Source organism: Macaca fascicularis, chromosome 9 (genome assembly GCF_037993035.2).
Source record: "Macaca fascicularis isolate 582-1 chromosome 9, T2T-MFA8v1.1".
Lineage (NCBI taxonomy): Eukaryota > Metazoa > Chordata > Mammalia > Primates > Cercopithecidae > Macaca > Macaca fascicularis.
Window position 1 is genome coordinate 35,860,823 of NC_088383.1, and position 16,869 is coordinate 35,877,691.

At 44.5% G+C, this 16,869-nt stretch overlaps 1 protein-coding gene across 5 annotated transcripts in view; it reads right to left on the bottom strand.

Moving 5' to 3' along the window:
• Nucleotides 1-4,545, bottom strand: part of CUL2 (cullin 2) — an 85,893-nt gene extending 81,348 nt beyond the window's left edge. For 2 of the 5 annotated variants that reach the window (XM_065520535.2, XM_005564957.4), the window contains exon 1: nucleotides 4,362-4,545. The gene's annotated coding sequence lies outside the window, so the exon portion shown is untranslated. Of the gene's footprint in view, nucleotides 1-3,830; nucleotides 4,074-4,113; nucleotides 4,316-4,361 lie in introns of those variants that run through there. The other 3 variants (XM_074001411.1, XM_005564958.5, XM_005564959.5) reach the window with 2 other exon arrangements.
• Between the last annotated feature and the right edge of the window lie 12,324 nt (nucleotides 4,546-16,869).

Sequence of the window (16,869 nt, forward strand, 5' to 3'; positions counted from 1 at the left end):
ATACAAAAATTAGCTGGGAGTGGTGGAGGGTGCCTGTAGTCCCAGCTACTCGGGAGGCGGAGGCTGCAGTGAGCTGAGACTGAGCCCCTGCACTCCAGCCTGAGCGACTCTGTCTCAAATAAAAAAAGAAAAAAGAAATAAGGCCGGGCACAGTGGATCACACCTGTAATCCTAACACTTATGGAGGCTGAGGTGGGAGAATTGTTTGAGCCCAGGAGTTTGAGACCAGCCTGGGTAACACAATGAGTCCCTCTTTGCTCTGACACCCAGGCTGGAGTACAGTGGCTCACTGCAGCTCCACCTCCTGGGTTCAAGTAATCTTCCCATCTCAACCTCCCTAGTAGCTCAGACTACAGGCATGCACCACCACACCTGGCTACTTTCTATATTTTTTGTACAGACAGGGTTCGCCATGTTGCCCAAGTTGGTCTCAAGCTGCTGGGCTCAAGTGATCCACCCATCTCAACCCCTCAAAGTGCTGGGATTACAGGCCTGAGCCACCATACCTGGCCGGAAACAGCTTTTTAAACAACTCCACACCTGTAGGTCAAAAACTTAATGAGACCAGCCTGGCCAACATGGTGAAGCCCCATCTCTACTAAAAATTCAAACTCCAGCCTAGGTGACAGAGCAAGACTCCATCTCAAAATAAATAAATAAATAAACAAATGAACTTAACAAGGGCAGGGACCAAATCAGAATACACTGCAGTACTCCAGTTTTCTCCTCTTCTTTCTACATTCTCTGTGTTCTCATCCTATTTCGTAACTTAAGTACTACTTAACACTCTAAAAAATACAAATGTCAAAGCAAGTGTATTACCATTTCTGCAAAGTGGGGACAATATTTGCTTGTATGTCCACAAATATTTTTTCCAAGGATATCTAAGAAACAGCTAACAATGTTTGGCTCCAAGGAAAGCTGGATGACAAGGGTACAAGAAGTGGAGAGAGATTTTCATTCTATTCCCTATTAACAGTTGAATATTTTGGTTTTCTGTTTGTTTGTTTTAGAGACAGGGTCTCACTCTGTCACTCAGGCTGGAGTGCCGTGGTGCAATCATAGATCACTGCCACTTCCAACCTGGGCATCTGGCCTCAGTTTCCCAATAGTGGGTACTACAGGCATGTGCCACCATGCCTGGCAAATTTTTTTAAAATTATTTTTTGTAGACATGTGGTCTCACCATGTTGCCCAGACTAACATTTTAAATTTTGAGTCACGTGAATATAGTTTTTGTTAAAAACATTAGTATACCAATAAATAAATGCTGAGGACTCTCCATATCCATCTTTCTCTCTTCACTAGAAGTTAAGTTCCATGAAGCCAGAGATTTTTAAACTACTATATCCACACATCTGGTTTAAAGCTGGTGCTTGAGAAGCCCTTGTTCAATGAGTTAATCACTCCTCAACCTCTCACTAAGTTCTACACTTATTTCCAATCACCTACTTCTCACCTCCACTTGAACAATGAGATCCAACTTAACATGTCCAACCCAACCCCATCCCATACAACAGCCTGCTTCCCCCCACCCTTCTTCATCTCAGTACACAGCATCATCATTCTCCAGCGGAAGCCAAAAACCCGGGAGTGACCCCTGTCCCACTGCATGCTCATCTAAAACATGACAATTTCAATAAGTATCTTCAACTCCAAAATAAATCTCAAAACCTTTCACTTGTACCTTAACCCTCCACAGCCACTGCTCTTATCACTGGTCTCCTTGCATCTCTCCTCTTCTCCAATTGAGTCTGATTCTCAATCAGACCTTATCACTCCCAGTTTAGAAGAGTTCCAAAAGCCTTTTAATGTATCATAAGAACAAAAGCCAACATGATCCAGCCCCTGGCTAGGACCCACCTTTAATCTCTATAAGGGTCCACCTTAAGCCAATTTCAGTTTGTTGGATCCAAGTTTGATAGCACCTCAGGGTTTTTCCATTTGCTCCTCCCTAAAACAGGAAAACTTTTCCCTCAGAATTTCAAACTTTACCTCAGGAAGGTCTTTTCCGGTTACAGTATCTGAAGTAATCCCCCAATTACTACCACAACTCCTTACCTTATTTCCCACACAGCACTTATTCTCTGAGATTACTTCTTATTTACCATCTGTCTCTCCATCCCAAGCCAGAATTGACACTCCACGAGGATAGAAATTTAATGGGTCGGCCAGGCACAGTGGCTCACGCCTGTAATCCCAGCACTCTGGGAGGCTGAGGAGGGTGGATCACGAGCTCAAGAGATCAAGACCATCCTGGCCAACAGGTTGAAACCCAGTCTCTACTAAAAATACAAAAATTAGCCGGGCGTGGTGGCATGCACCTGTAATGCCAGCTACTCAAGAGGCTGAGGCAGGAGAATTGCTTGAACCTGGGAGGTAGAGGTTGCAGTGAGCCGAGATCGTGCCACCGCACTTCAGCCTGGTGACAGAAAGACTCCATCTCAAAAAAAAAAAGAAATGTAATGTGTCTTGTTTACCCTTGTATTTTTAATGCCTGCAGCACTGCTTGACAAATAAACCAGGTACTTAATAAATATTTGTCAACTGACAGACAACACAAAAACGACTTTAAAGAAGGTCCATAACATTTAATCTAGTGACAAACTGCTGAGGGTAAAAGACATGGATAATCTTCACAATTATAGAACACTTAAAGCCACCAGAAAGGATGGAGAATGGAGAGTATTTCAGATGCAGGAGAACATCCAAATACTCAAAAGGCAATTGAAAAGGAATTTTTCCTACGCTATGTGCATGCACATTGTAGAAATGTTCCCCCAACTCATAAACAGCAACTGAAAAAAACAAGTAATTCAAAACACTGTGGGCTGGGTGCTGTAGCTCAGGCCGGTAATCCCAGCACTTTGGGAGGCCTAAGCAGGGGGATCACCTGAGGTCAGGAGTTCGAGACCAGCCTGGCCAACATGGTGAGACCCCCGTCTCCACTAAAAATACAAAATTAGCCGGGCGTGGTAGCATATGCCAGTAATTCCAGCTACATGGAAGGCTAAGGCAGAAGAATTGCTTGAACCCGGGAGGCGGAGGTTGCAGTGAGCCAAGATGGCACCACTGCACTCCAGCCTGGGCGACAAGAGCAAAACTCCATCTCAAAACAAAAAAACTGTGTACTTCTGTTACCTCACGTGACTCTTTTGTACGCATCTTCCAGATACTGTATATGGGCAAAAGAAGCAAAGTATAGCTAATTTATGTTCATGTGTTTTGAAAAGGGATGTAAGATTCTAAAGGGTAGGCAACAGTGTTTTGAATGTTTTTAAGCGATTATTATGTAGTCAGTTGTCAATCAGATCAAAGTGATTATTTCCCATACTTTACTACGAAGGTAGGCTTGGGCCAGGTCTAGTTCAAAGACGTTTATGTTGAACAGTCACAATCTATAGCGAATGTTAATATTTTGCATCTTATCTTCAAAATTTAAACGCCCAGGGTACTGGCCTTCAACTGTTAATATTAATCCATGGGGCAAAGATGTGGGCTTAACATTAATAACAGTCTGCAATTCACAGATGTTTTATTTGATTGCACGTAATGGTAGGGAATGGTCCAGACTCCCTAGAGGGTAAGCAAGTGCTAGAAAGCCTGTGAGGATCTTATTTCACCAGACCCTAAGTGTTGAGACAAGAGGTCTAGCTAGCATGCACGTAGGATACTCCTCCCCAAAGCTATCAATCTTTGCAGTCTGCAGAAACAAAAGTGAAAACACTCGTGGTAAGGATGCATGAGATGCCCCCCACACACACACAAACACACAGAGTTGTGTATTCGTGTGAGCACGTAAATATTTAGAAGAGTACACGCACTCTCACCTTCCCTCCTTCGGAGGAAAATGGGGCCGCGGGAGAGGCGGCCAAGATCGGATTGGGGAGGCCCGGGATCCAGTCCAGGGGGTGGCAGGGCTTAGGGGTCAGCGCTCTGGGGAGCCGAGGTCACTTACGGGATACCATCTTACCGGGCCTCCCCGTTTCATCCCTCTCCCCACACCTCGTCGCCCCCAACTCCTCTCCTCCGCCCCAGCCCCGCCACCCATTAACCGGGAAGGGAAGTTTCCCGGCGCCTGCAGCCCGGCTCCCCGACCCTCAGCGGGGTTACCTTCTGCAGAAGCAGGGCAAGGGGCAGGGGACAAGGGGAGGGGGAGGCAGCCCGAAGGAGTGAAAGACGAAGCCCCGGCGAGGAAGGTGGGCGGAGGCGGCGGCGGCGGCTGTCAGCTCGCGTTCCCCTGTTCACAGCGCTGCCATTACTGTGCGCCGAGGCCGCCTCCCCGGCCGGCCGCCGCCACCGGCCCCGGAGACGCGGGGGGTGGGGAGCGAAGCCCGGGGAGCCCGCGCGCCGACACTCACCTGTCTCCGCGAGGAAAGACAGCGAAGTCCAAGGCCGCCACCGCTGCCCGGCGGGACAGGGGCGGTAGGGAGGGGGGAAAGGGGAGAAGGACGGGCCGATCACGGGATTCGTAAAACAATCGTCCTCCTCTGCCTCCGGCTTTCCCCAAAACACACCCTCCGGTCTCCTTCTTCCGCTGCTGCCAAATCCCCCCCCGCCGCCGGAAAGCAATGGTAGAGGCCGCATTACGGCAAGCGCAGGGAGCCAAGCTTTATGTGATTGCGAAAGGCCACGAAAATTAATATTCCAAGTGATTCCTTGCTGGGCTTGCTGTCAATGAGGCAATTGCGGTTCGCTGAGCTGATGGACACAGTACCCACTCACTACCCGTTAGTCCAGGGGCTGATAATAACAATATGTTGGAATGGTGCTTTCAACAGAAGTATGTTTTCCTTGTTTCAGACCTCTGTGAATCCTAAGACACCACAATCGTCTTGCCACACACTTCCATGGGCTTTGCAAATGATCAAAAATATATTAGTAAAACTACTTCTCCTCTCTGACAAACTCTTTTTCTAGTTAGTTTTTATCTACAGAGAACTTCTTGGACATACATGTATTTTCGATAAAGAAACTTCACATCTTTGTCACTAATAGCCCACCTTCACCAAGCCCCAAGCCTATCAGTTTGAAGGGTTTTCCTCCCTTGGAGTTTTAAACGGTAAAGTTGACAAAAATGTAGAATTACTCATCACCTCCTCATATATGCAGGGCCACAGGGGAACAAAAGCCCCTCCGTAATGCTTTTTTGCCTTTCATATCCTCAAGAGCTCACCATCAGGGTCTTGTTCATTTATACCATTCAGCAAGCTTTTCCCTCCCATCCCTTCCTTCCAAACTGCACCAACCCTTCAAGGCCCATTTAAAACCCTGCCTCCTGACCTGATCAATCCCTACAGTCTTCTGTAGGGACTGTAGGGATCCCTCCTCTTCTAGCTTCTCTTAGTACTTGAAGTCTATACTCTTTATTTCATTAAAGAGTTTTTATACACTAAATTCAATTCAACAATATGTTTCCATTATGTGACCTTTTTTTCCTCCCGTGTTTCCTCCTTTTTAATCTAGTGATTCTCAAAGTGTGGTCCCCAGACCTCTGGAAATCCCTGAGACCTTTACAGAGGTCACAAGGTTAACAACTAGTTTGTTAACAATGCAACATGTCTGGTCCTTTTTTGTTTTTGTTTTTTTGGATAGAGAGTCTTGCTCTGTTACCCAGGCTGGAATGCAGTGGTGGCATGATCTCAGCTCACTGCAACCTCTGCCTCCTGGATTCAAGTGATTCTCCTGTGTCAGCCTCCCAAGTAGCTGGGATTACAGAAGCCCGCCACCACACTCAGCTAATTTTTTGTATTTTGTAGACACAGGGTTTCACCATGTCACCATGTTGCCCAGGCTGGTCTTGAACTCCTGAGCTCAGGCAATCCACCCACCTCGGCCTCCCAAAGTGCTAGGATTACAGGCCTGAGCCACCGTGCCAGGCCTCCCCCCCCCCGGTTTTTGTTTTGTTTTGTTTTTGTTTTTGACACAGGGTCTCCCTCTGTCCCTGAGGCTGGAGTGCAGGAGTGCGATGGCCCGATTATACCTCACTGCAGCCTCAAACTCCTGGGCTCAAGCGAGCGCCCCATCTCAGTTTCCCAAGTAGTGGGGACTACAGGCACGTGCGCCACCACACCCAGCTAATTTTTGTATTTTTGGTAGACGTGGGGTCTCACTGTGTAGCCCAGGCTGCTCTGGAACTCCTGAGCTCAAGCGATCTGCCCACCTCAGCCTCCCAAAAGTTCTGGGATTACAGGAGTGAGCCACCACGCCTGGCCTCCTCTGTCTTTTTGACTGAGTTTGTTTTTGTACTGATGGTACAAAGGAATAGGGACACTATTGATGCCTTAGCAGGGATCAAGACAGTGCCACCAACCTGTCTGGGTGGTCATTGGATCGCTGTATTCACTGCCACACATTCCCAGTTTTTAAGACTATTGATTGGGCCGGGCGCGGTGGCTCACGCCTGTAATCCCAGCACTTTGGGAGGCCGAGGCGGGCGGATCACAAGGTCAGGAGATCGAGACCACGGTGAAACCCCGTCTCTACTAAAAATACAAAAAATTAGCCGGGCGCGGTTGTGGGTGCCTGTAGTCCCAGCTACTCGGGAGGCTGAGGCAGGAGAATGGCGTGAACCCGGGAGGAGGAGCTTGCAGTGAGCCAAGATTGCGCCACTGCACTCCAGCCTGGGAGACAGAGCGAGACTCCGTCTCAAAAAAAAAAAAAAAAAAAAAAAAGACTATTGATTTAGGAATATCCTGGATGAAGCAGAAGCATTAATTTTATTAAATTTTGGCCCTTGAATACAAGTCTTTCTAACACTCTAGGTGAAGAAATGGTACATACACATACACTTTTGCATGCCAAAGTGGGATGACTGTCTTGAAGACAAGCACTTGTGTGGTTGACTTACAGGCTGAACTACCTGCATTTTTCATGGTGAAACTGCCTTTGCAAAATATGATAGTAAGAGGAATCTGACCTCATTGATTTAATCTTGCTTCTGACCTCCAAGGTGTTCCTGGTCATTCCTGGGCATAGGCCAACTTAATTTGGGGAGGAAGTTAGTTTATGGTTTAACTTGAAAGCTAAGTTCCTCCCTAAAACTACCCTTGCTCTTGCTTAGGGATAAAAAACCACCTTTGGAAGACTAATGAAAAGCAGCAAGAATAGGATTATGGGAGGGGTGTGAACTTTGCTAAAGTGTAGGCATATTTCTATTAATATACTCCCTTACTGCTCAGGGGTCATATGGCCAGAGGTCACAAGATTTGTGACTTCCCCAGTTGCTCCTATAAATAACATCAGTATTATATAACTGAAGATCGCTTTTTGAGATATTTTTCAGACTGACCCCACCTGGACTCGTGACTTGTGACTCATAACTGGTCCCATAGCCCCACCCAGATGCAGGCTTAGCACTCAAGGACTGTTTTCCACACCCCCATGATTCCATCCCCAACCCATCAACAGAACCCATTCTCTAGCCCCCTGCTCACCAAATTGTCCATAAAAACCCTGACCTCCAACCCAGGGGGAGACTGATTTGAGTGATCACTCCAGTTCTCCTATGTGGCTGGCCTTGGGTCAATTAAACACTTTATCTACTGCAATACCTTGGTGTCAGTGAATTTTGTCTGTGTAGTAGCCAAGAAGAACCCATCTGGTCATTACAATGGAAGGCCATTTTTACTTGAAAGAACAATGGACAGATTTGGTGACTCATGCCTCCCAGCACTTTGGGAGGCTGAGGTGGGCAGATCTCTTGAGTATAGGAATGTGAGACCAGCCTGGAAAATATAGAGAAACCCTGTCTCTACAAAAAATACAAAATTTAGCCAGGCATGGTGGTGTGTGCTGGTAGTCACAGCTACTTGGGAGGCTGAAGTGGGAGAATCACTTGAACTCGGGAGGCAGATGTTACAGTGAGCCAAGATCACTCCACACTGCACCCAGCCTGGGTAATAAAGGAAGACTTTCTCTCAAAAAAAAAAAAAAAAAAAAAAAAAAAAAAAAAAATTGAAAAAAAAAAGAAAAAAAAAGAAAAAAGAAGAAGAAATTACCACTTGTTGAATTTCACTATAGTATTAAAGAAGAATATCCGTAATTATCCAAAAGGACTATTTAATTTTCTTTCAAAGTCCTGAGTTTCTTCATATACTTCAACCATAGAGAACCTAGCTATCTTCTATTAAATCAAATACTTAGAGAGTTGCAAAAATACAAAAGCAATCCTTTTCTTCTGATCAAATTTTTTTTATTTTGGAAAATATGGTCATTTTTCATAAAAGCATGCAATTTATGTCAAAATGTGTTTGGTTTATTGTTTTTAAAATTAATCAACAATTTTAAAAAGTTTCATCCTTTAAATTTCTAATACAGTAGCTATTTGTAGATAGACAGATAGTTTCCTAAGGCCTCCCTAGACACTGAGCAGATGCCAAGATCATGCTTCCTGTACAGCCTGCAGAACCATGAGCCAATTAAACCTCTTCATTTCATCAATTACACAGTCTCAGGTACTTCATTATAATAATACAAGAATGGTCTAATACAATAGATATAAACCACATGAACATAAGCTCTTCGAAGTCCTCAATAAATTTTTTTTTTTTTTTTTTTGAGATGGAGTTTCACTCTTGTTGCCCAGGCTGGAGTGCAATGGTGCGATCTCTGCTCACTGCAACCTCCACCTCCCAGGTTCAAGCTATTCTCCTGCCTCAGCCTCCCGAGTAGCTGAGATTACAGGCACGTGCCACCACGCCCAGCTAATTTTGTATTTTTAGTAGAGGCGGGGTTTCACCATGCTGGTCAAGTTGGTCTTGAACTCCTGATCTCAGGTGATCTGCCTGCCTGGGCCTCCCAAAGTGCTGGGATTATAGGCGGGAGCCACTGCACCCAGCCAGAATAATTTTTAAGCATGTAAAGAAACTGAAAAGTTTGAGAACCCTGCTCTAACTCATGAAATTCCTTCACTCTCATCACTTTTCTCTTAATTCTGGTTGGAAATGTGATCGAGCATGAAGGGTGCCAACCATGAATCACTATAACAGCCCCCTTTATTTCTAAATTCCAGAGATTGCCCCCACCTCTTGACAGTTTACCCCAACTCTATAGTAGGAAAATAATATTCGTAAAATAGTTATTAGCATCCAAGCCCTTAATATCAAAGTGAAATTACTTCCTTTTTCCAGGAAAAAAAAAATATTTCTGGGTAACCCTTTAAGTTACCACTTTTAGCATTAGTTGGACCTTACTCCCCAAACAAACCTGAAATCCTAGTTCATCTATGATTGCTTTCCTTGTTTTACTTTATAGCAAATGCTACATTTTACAAAACTGTGTTTTGGCCTTGTATGTTTATTTAATTCCTTTATAATTGTTTCTGACTTCAAAAGTAATGTGCTGGCGGGGCACAATGGCTCACACCTGTACTCCCAGGACTTTGGGAGGCTGAAGCTGGTGGATCACTTGAGGTAAGGATCACTTGAGGTAAGGGAGATCACTTCGAGACCAGCCTAGCCAATATGGTAAAACCTTATCTCTACTATAAAAAAATACAAAAATTAGCTGTGCATAGTGTTGCTATGGGATTTCAGTGTTGCTGAAATCCCAGCTACTCAGGAGACTGTGGTAGGAGAATCACTTGAATTCAGAAGGTGGAGGTTGCAGTGAACCGAGATCGTGCCACTGCACTCCAGCCTGGCAACAGAGCAAGACTTCAACTCAAAAAAAAAAGAAAGAAAGAAAGAAAGAAATACATACTTTTTGTAAAAACTACCTCTATTACAGAAATAGAGAATCATGTTTGGGTTGATGTACATAACTCACAATTTATTTATATGAATATGATCAAATATATTTTTATACATATCAGAACATATAATATTTATGCTATTTTGTAGTCAGCTATTTCTACTTCTCTGCTTTTGACCTTTATGAAAATGCAAATAATTATTTTGTGTGTGTGTGTGTGTGTGTGTGTGTTTGTGTGTATATGTTTTTGAGACAGTGTCCCTCTGTTACCCAGACTGGAGTGCAGTGGCATTATCTTGGCTCACTGCAACCTCCGCCTCCCCAGTTCAAACCATTCTCATGCCTCAGACTCCTGAGTAGCTGGAACTACAGGCATGCGCCAATACACCCAGCGATATTTTTTGTATTTTTAGTAGAGACAAGGTTTCACCATGTTGGCCAGGCTGGTATTGAACTCCTGACCTCAAGTGAGACACCCGCCTCAGCCTCCCAAAGAGTTAAGGTTACAGGTGTGGGCCGGGCGCGGTGGCTCAAGCCTGTAATCCCAGCACTTTGGGAGGCCAAGACGGGCGGATCACGAGGTCAGGAGATGGAGACCATCCTGGCTAACACAGTGAAACCCCGTCTCTACTAAAAAATACAAAAAAAAACTAGCCAGGCGAGGTGGCGGGCGCCTGTAGTCCCAGCTACTCGGGAGGCTGAGGCAGGAGAATGGCGTAAACCCGGGAGGCGGAGCTTGCAGTGAGCCGAGATCCGGCCACTGCGCTCCAGCCTGGGCGACAGAGCAAGACTCTGTCTCAAAAAAAAAAAAAAAAAAAAAAAAAGATTACAGGTGTGACCCACCAAGCCCGGCCAGTTATGTCATATATTAAACATTTTTCTACCTTTTATTTTGGGGAACTAAAGAAATAGATACTGTACAACAGTTTTAATGTTTGGAGTGGCTCATTAAGGGTCTATTTTGAGGTTGGGCGTGATGGCTTAGCCTGTAATCCCAGCACTTTGGGAGTCCGAGGTGGGTGGACTGCTTGAGGCCAGGAGCTTGAGACCAGCCTGGCCAATATGGTGAGACCCTATATCTACTAAAAATACAAAAATAAGCCCGGGTTGGTGGTGCGGGTGCCTGTAATCCCAGCTACTCAGGAGGCTGAGGCAGCAGAATCACTTGAACTTGGGAGGCAGAGGTTTCAGTGAGTTGAGATTGCACCACTCCAGCATGGGCAATAGAGCAAGGCTCTGTCTCAAAAAAGAAAGAAAGAAAAAAAACCCCAGCTATTTCAAGCTTACAAAAGTGCGAGTCTCTTTAAAGAAGTGGCTAACGTGATAGCCGGGTACAGTGGCTCATGCCTGTAATCCCAGCACTTTGGAAGGTGGGGATAGAAGGGTCACTTGAGGCCAGGAGTTCAAGACCAGCCTGGGAAACAGAGCAAAACCCTGTCTCTATGAAAAATAAATACAACAAAATATCAGTTGGGTATGGTGGTGCGTGCTGGTAGTCCCAGCTACTCTGGAGGATCACTTGAGCCCTGGAGGTCGTGTTTGCAGTGAGCTGTGATTATGCTACTGCACTACAGACTGGGTGACAGGGCCAGACCCTATCTTTAAACAAACAAATAAACAAAACTGTATAGGTTAAGAAAGTAAGGAAGTACTAAAAAACAAAACAAAACAAAATCTGCTTCCATAAGAGTATTTCAAAGGGGCACAGGAGCCAACTGAGAGACAGATGTTGTTGTTTGCTGAAACTAAAGTGCTCGTGTTAGGTTTTTAGTAGTAGAAAGATGTAGCTTCAGGTCCCCTCCCCCGTCTTTTTTTTTTTTTTTTTTTTTTTTGAGATGGAGTTTCACTCTGTTGCCCAGGCTGGAGTGCAGTGGTGCAATCTCAGCTCACTGCAAACTCTGCCTCCTGGGTTCAAGTGATTCTCCTGCTTCAGCTTCCCAAGTACCTGGGATTACAGGCACCTTCCACCATACTTGGCTAATTTTTGTATTTTTAGTAGAGATGGGGTTTCACCATGTTGGCCAGGCTGGTCTCGAACTCCTGTCTTCAAATGACCCATCCACCTCAACCTCCCAAAGTGCTAGGATTACAGGCATGAGCCACCGTGCCCAGCCTCATGTCCCTTTTCTTCAAAGGTTCACCTTATGTAAAATGTAGATTTACTGAGCACTAACTAAAGTGTCACAAGTATGCAACTATTTGCCTCACTGCCGCCCCCTTGATTTAAGAAAAATGTATAAATACTGAACTTCCTGCGAACCTCTTTGGAAAAAGCAGCCAGATGCATCTGTGCCTTGGATATTTCCTAGTTGTACCCTTAAGCTCGCTCAGCATACCTCAAGGAGGGAGGACTGCTTGAGGCCAGAAGTGCAAGACCAGCCTGGGGAGGCTGACGTGGAAGGATTGCTTGAGTTCAGGAGACTGAAGTTGCAATGAACTGTGATCATGCCATTGCCCTCCAGCTTGGGCAACAGAGCAAGACCCCCTGTCTCAAAAAAAAAAACCAAAAAACAAAAACAAACAAAAAAAAGAACTTATAGTACCCCTCAGCCAGGTGATCAAGCTCAGTATTAACAATGTACCCTTGGCATGATGTGATGAGAATGGCACTTTACCTCTGTGATCATCCTCCCCAAACCTCTAAACCCAGTCTATCATGAAAAGAATATTAGACAAATTCCAGCTGGGCACAGTGGCTCACGCCTGCAATTGACACTTTGGGAGTCCCTAGTAGGTGGATCACTTGAGGTCAGGAGTTTGAGACTAGCCTGGGCAATACAGCAAGACCCCATCTCTACTAAAAATAAAAAACTTAGCTGGGCTTGGTGGTACACGCCTGTAGTCCCAGCTACTGGGGAGGCTGAGACATGAGAATCACTTGAGCCCGGGAGGCAGAGGTTGCAGTGAGCCGCAATTATGCCACTGCACTCCAGCCTGGGTGACACAGCAAGACTCTGACTCAAAAAAAATAATAAATTAAATTAAATTAATAAATAAATAAAAGAGAAAAAGTACGAGGTCTCTAATCAGAAAAGCTCAGAACTCATATCATATTCTGTGGGTGATGGTGGTACTAGATGAACAGGTTATATCTTTGCCTCTCCGAGACAATTCTGGTTGAAAGCTATTTAAAAAGGAAATATAAAAAGTATTCTTTTTTAATAAAAAGAAATTACCAGTGGATCCTTTATATTTCTTTGCAGTCACTTTTAGACAGGTAATTTAATAAGATAAAAGCTGCACTGAAAAAGAACTCATTTGGAGGAAAAACCCACTATTTGAGATAGATAGCTCACTATTTGAGATAGATGATGCATTTATGATTTCTCAAAATTGGGAATACAGAGTAAATCTCGGTAATGGATTGCAAGGACTTATACATGATATGTGAAAGAAGGGGAGATGACATTTTTCTGAACTGTTACATCATATTAAAAATACCGCACGCACGGTGGCTTACACCTGTAATTGCAGCACTTTAGGAGGCCAAGGCAAGAGGATTGCTTGAGGTCAGGAGTTCAAGACAAGACCTATTTCTACCAAGAAAAAAAAAATGTGTGTTACCAAGAACAAAATATGAATTGTGACCCACCCAGATAAGAATGATGACAAAGAAGATGGAATAACTTGTAACTTAATAAAAATAAGCAGGCGGGGCACAGTGGCTCATGCCTGTAATCCCAGCACTTTGGGAGGCCGAGGCAGGTGGATCACCTGAGGTCAGGAGTTTGAGACCAACCTGGCCAACATGGCAAAACCTCGTCTCTACTAAAAATACAAAAAATTAGCTGGGCATGGTGGCGGGCGCCTGTAATCCCAGTTACTTGGGAGGCTGACACAGGAGAATTGCTTGAACCCAGGAGACAGAGGTTGTAGTGAACTGAGATTGCATCATTGCACTCCAGCCTGGGCAACAAAGCAAGACTCTGTCTCTAAATAAATAAATAAATAAAATAAGAAATATAGGCCATCTCATTTGAGAAGATAGGAACAAAGAAAGCAGAACAAGTCAAATGTGGCAAGTCTGGAGGGAAGCTAATTCACAGAAATAACAAATGAACTAAAAGACGTAGTTCCTGGGCTAAGGAAGGTGGTTGATCAATAATATTAACCTGGGCCGGGTGCGGTGGCTCACATCTGTAATCCCAGCACTTTGGGAGGCCGAGGCAGGTGGATCACGAGGTCAGGGGATCCAGACCATCCTGGCTAACATGGTGAAAACCTGTTCTACTAAAATACAAAAAATTAGCTGGGTAAGGTGGTGCACGCCTATAGTCTCAGCTACTCGGGAGACTGAGGCAGGGGAATCACTTGAACCCGGGAGGCAGAGATTGCAGTGAGCCGAGATAGCATGACTACACTCCAGCCTGGCGACAGAGCGAGACTCCATCTATAAATAAATAAATAACTTGTACCAAGTGGGTCCTGAGTACTGGGTATGCTCAACATCAATGTTAGAAGTAGAAACTACCCAAGATTATACAACCAGATTTCTAAAATAGCACACTTAGGCTTAGCAAGGCTGAGGCAGGCGGATCACCTGAGGTCACAAATTCAAGACTAGCTTAGCCAACATGGTGAAAGCCCATCTACTAAAAATACAAAAAAAAACACAAAACAACAACAACATTAGCTGTGTGTGGTGTGCACACCTGTGATCCCAGCTGCTTGGGAGGCTGAGACATCAGAATTGCTTGAACCTGAGAGGCAGAGGTTGCAGCCTGGGCGACAGAGCAAGTCTCCACCTAAAATAAAATAAAAAAATAAAATAGCACACTTAGGTATGGATGGCAAGGTTAAGAATCTTAGCTAAGTGTCAATGCCTTTTCCAATAAATAAAATATGTATTAAGCCAAAATAAAAAAATTAAAAAGTGGACTTTTATTAACCTTATGGTTTACTTGTCTAGATCTCTGTGGGCAAGTGAATAAAACTAATATACTAAAAATTGTACAGTGGGGTTTTTGTTTTCATTTTTTTTTTTCCTAGAGACAGGGTCTTGCTGTGTTGCCCAGGTTGGTCTAAAACTCCTGGTCTCAAGTACTCCTCCTGTCTCGGCCTCCCAAAGTGCTGGAATTATAGGCATGAGCTGCTGTGCCTGGTCTTGCACAGTCGTTTAATATTTAATAAACATTCTATAAAATAAAATATTCTGGTATAACACCAACCTAAAAAAAGGTTAGCAACATCTTGCTTCCAAAAAAACATCATTTGCTATTAGAAAAGAAAACAAAGAAAAAAAATTCACAATATGAACTCTCAGATCAGAGTATGCACCAAACACTCCACTAGGAATAAAAAAGGATAAATTTGCTGGGCCTTTTGTAACCTGCATTACACGTAACAAGTTACTTGAAGCCTACATCCTCATCACAGTTCCCTTATTAGAAAAGATGGGAGGCATGGCCCCTATTGCACTCTTATACTTTATTTTCTGTTTTTATTTTTATTTTTAAATGACCCAGGCCAGGCGTGGTGGCTCATGCCTGTAATTCCAGCACTTTGGGAGGCCGAGGCAGGCCGACCACTTGAGGTCAGGAGTTCGAGACCAGCCTGGCCAACATGGCGAAACCTCGTCTCTACTAAAAATACAAAAATTAGCTGGGCATGGTGGTGCGCACCTATAACCCAGGTACTCAGGAGGCTGAAACAGGAGAATTGCTTGAACCCGGGAGGCGGAGGTTGTAGTGAGTCAAGGTAGCACCACTGCACTCCAGCCTGGGCGACAGAGTCCATCTCAATAAAAAACAAATTACCCTACAGTAAAAATTGACTGGGGAGAGGGGTGTACCTTCTGTCCATTTCAACCCATTTACGGCCATGCGTGGCCATCACCACAATCAGGACACAGAGGAGTTCCATTCTCCCCAACTCCTCTCTTGTGCTCTTCCTCTATATATCACAGGGTTTTCTTTCCATGTCACCATGGGTTTTTGTCCATGTCCTTTGCCACCTGAGTTTTTCTCCCTTCTTCCCAGTCATTTCTGAGCACTTGAGCCTTGGAACAATCGGGAATGGAGGGTGCCTCTAGTGAGAAGAGGGAGAGGGAATTAGAGGAGAGGCCTTCTGGGTTGTGGGAATACAGGAACCTTATTCAGATCATGAGGTTTCAGCCTTCTATCTGGAAGAGTCTCACAGCCAGTTGGGCACTTAACTTAGCTCAACTAAAAATCTTAAAGGTGAGAGGTATTGACAGACATTCACTTGATGTCGCTGGCAATAGTGGTTTATAATTGCAGGACAGCTCAAAGCTACAGAACCAGTTGCTTTCAGCATGGAGACAACTGGTCTACCATTGGAGAAAATCTGGAGACCACACTTTGACCTCATTAGTACCAACATCTAGCCATACACAGGAATCTGTTTTAATATCACCAGATTAACTCACATCAAAACAGCTGCTTTGATTTTTAGGGTCCATTATTATTCCTGTTTTACCGGAAGCTACAATGAAGACTTAAGTGATGGAAGCGTCAACACAATAGATTCATGCCTACTAATTCCTGCTGTAGAACCCCTGAGACTAAGATTAGTTTCAAACTGAAGAGTTACAAGTGGGATGCTAGGTCCTCTTACAGCTCAGTCACCACACACACAAGCACTCGTTTCTTCTGAATCAACTCCTGTAACTCTTCAGTTCCAAACTAATCCTTTGCATCATTCAATTCTACTGGGTATCAAAAGCATAATTAGAAGATGTGTTTCACCCAGAACTACAGCAGTTGCTATTGACACGTGTAGTATAGTACAGCTTGTGCTCGGCTCCCTGCTCTAATTCTACTGCACCAAAGGGGAATGGTTTCTAATTAGAGGGAGTAGAATTAACAGAGCATGAAAAACATGATATCCGTGACATAACCTAAGTTATTTAGTGTCTGCACTTGACTAATAAAATAAGAAACAGTCTCCCAAAGTGCTGGGATTACAGGTGTGAGCCATTGCAAAGCGGGCCAATCACCTGAAGTCGAGAGTTCGAGACCAGCCTGGCCAATAAGGCGAAACCCCGTCTCTACCAAAAATACAAAAATTAGCCAAGCATGGTGGCACACGTCTATAACCCCAGCTACTTGAAAGGCTGAGGCAAGAGAATTGCTTGATCCCAGGAGGCAGATGTTACAGTGAGCTGAGATTGTGCCACTCAAGCCTGGGTGACAGAGGAGACTCCATCTCAAAAAA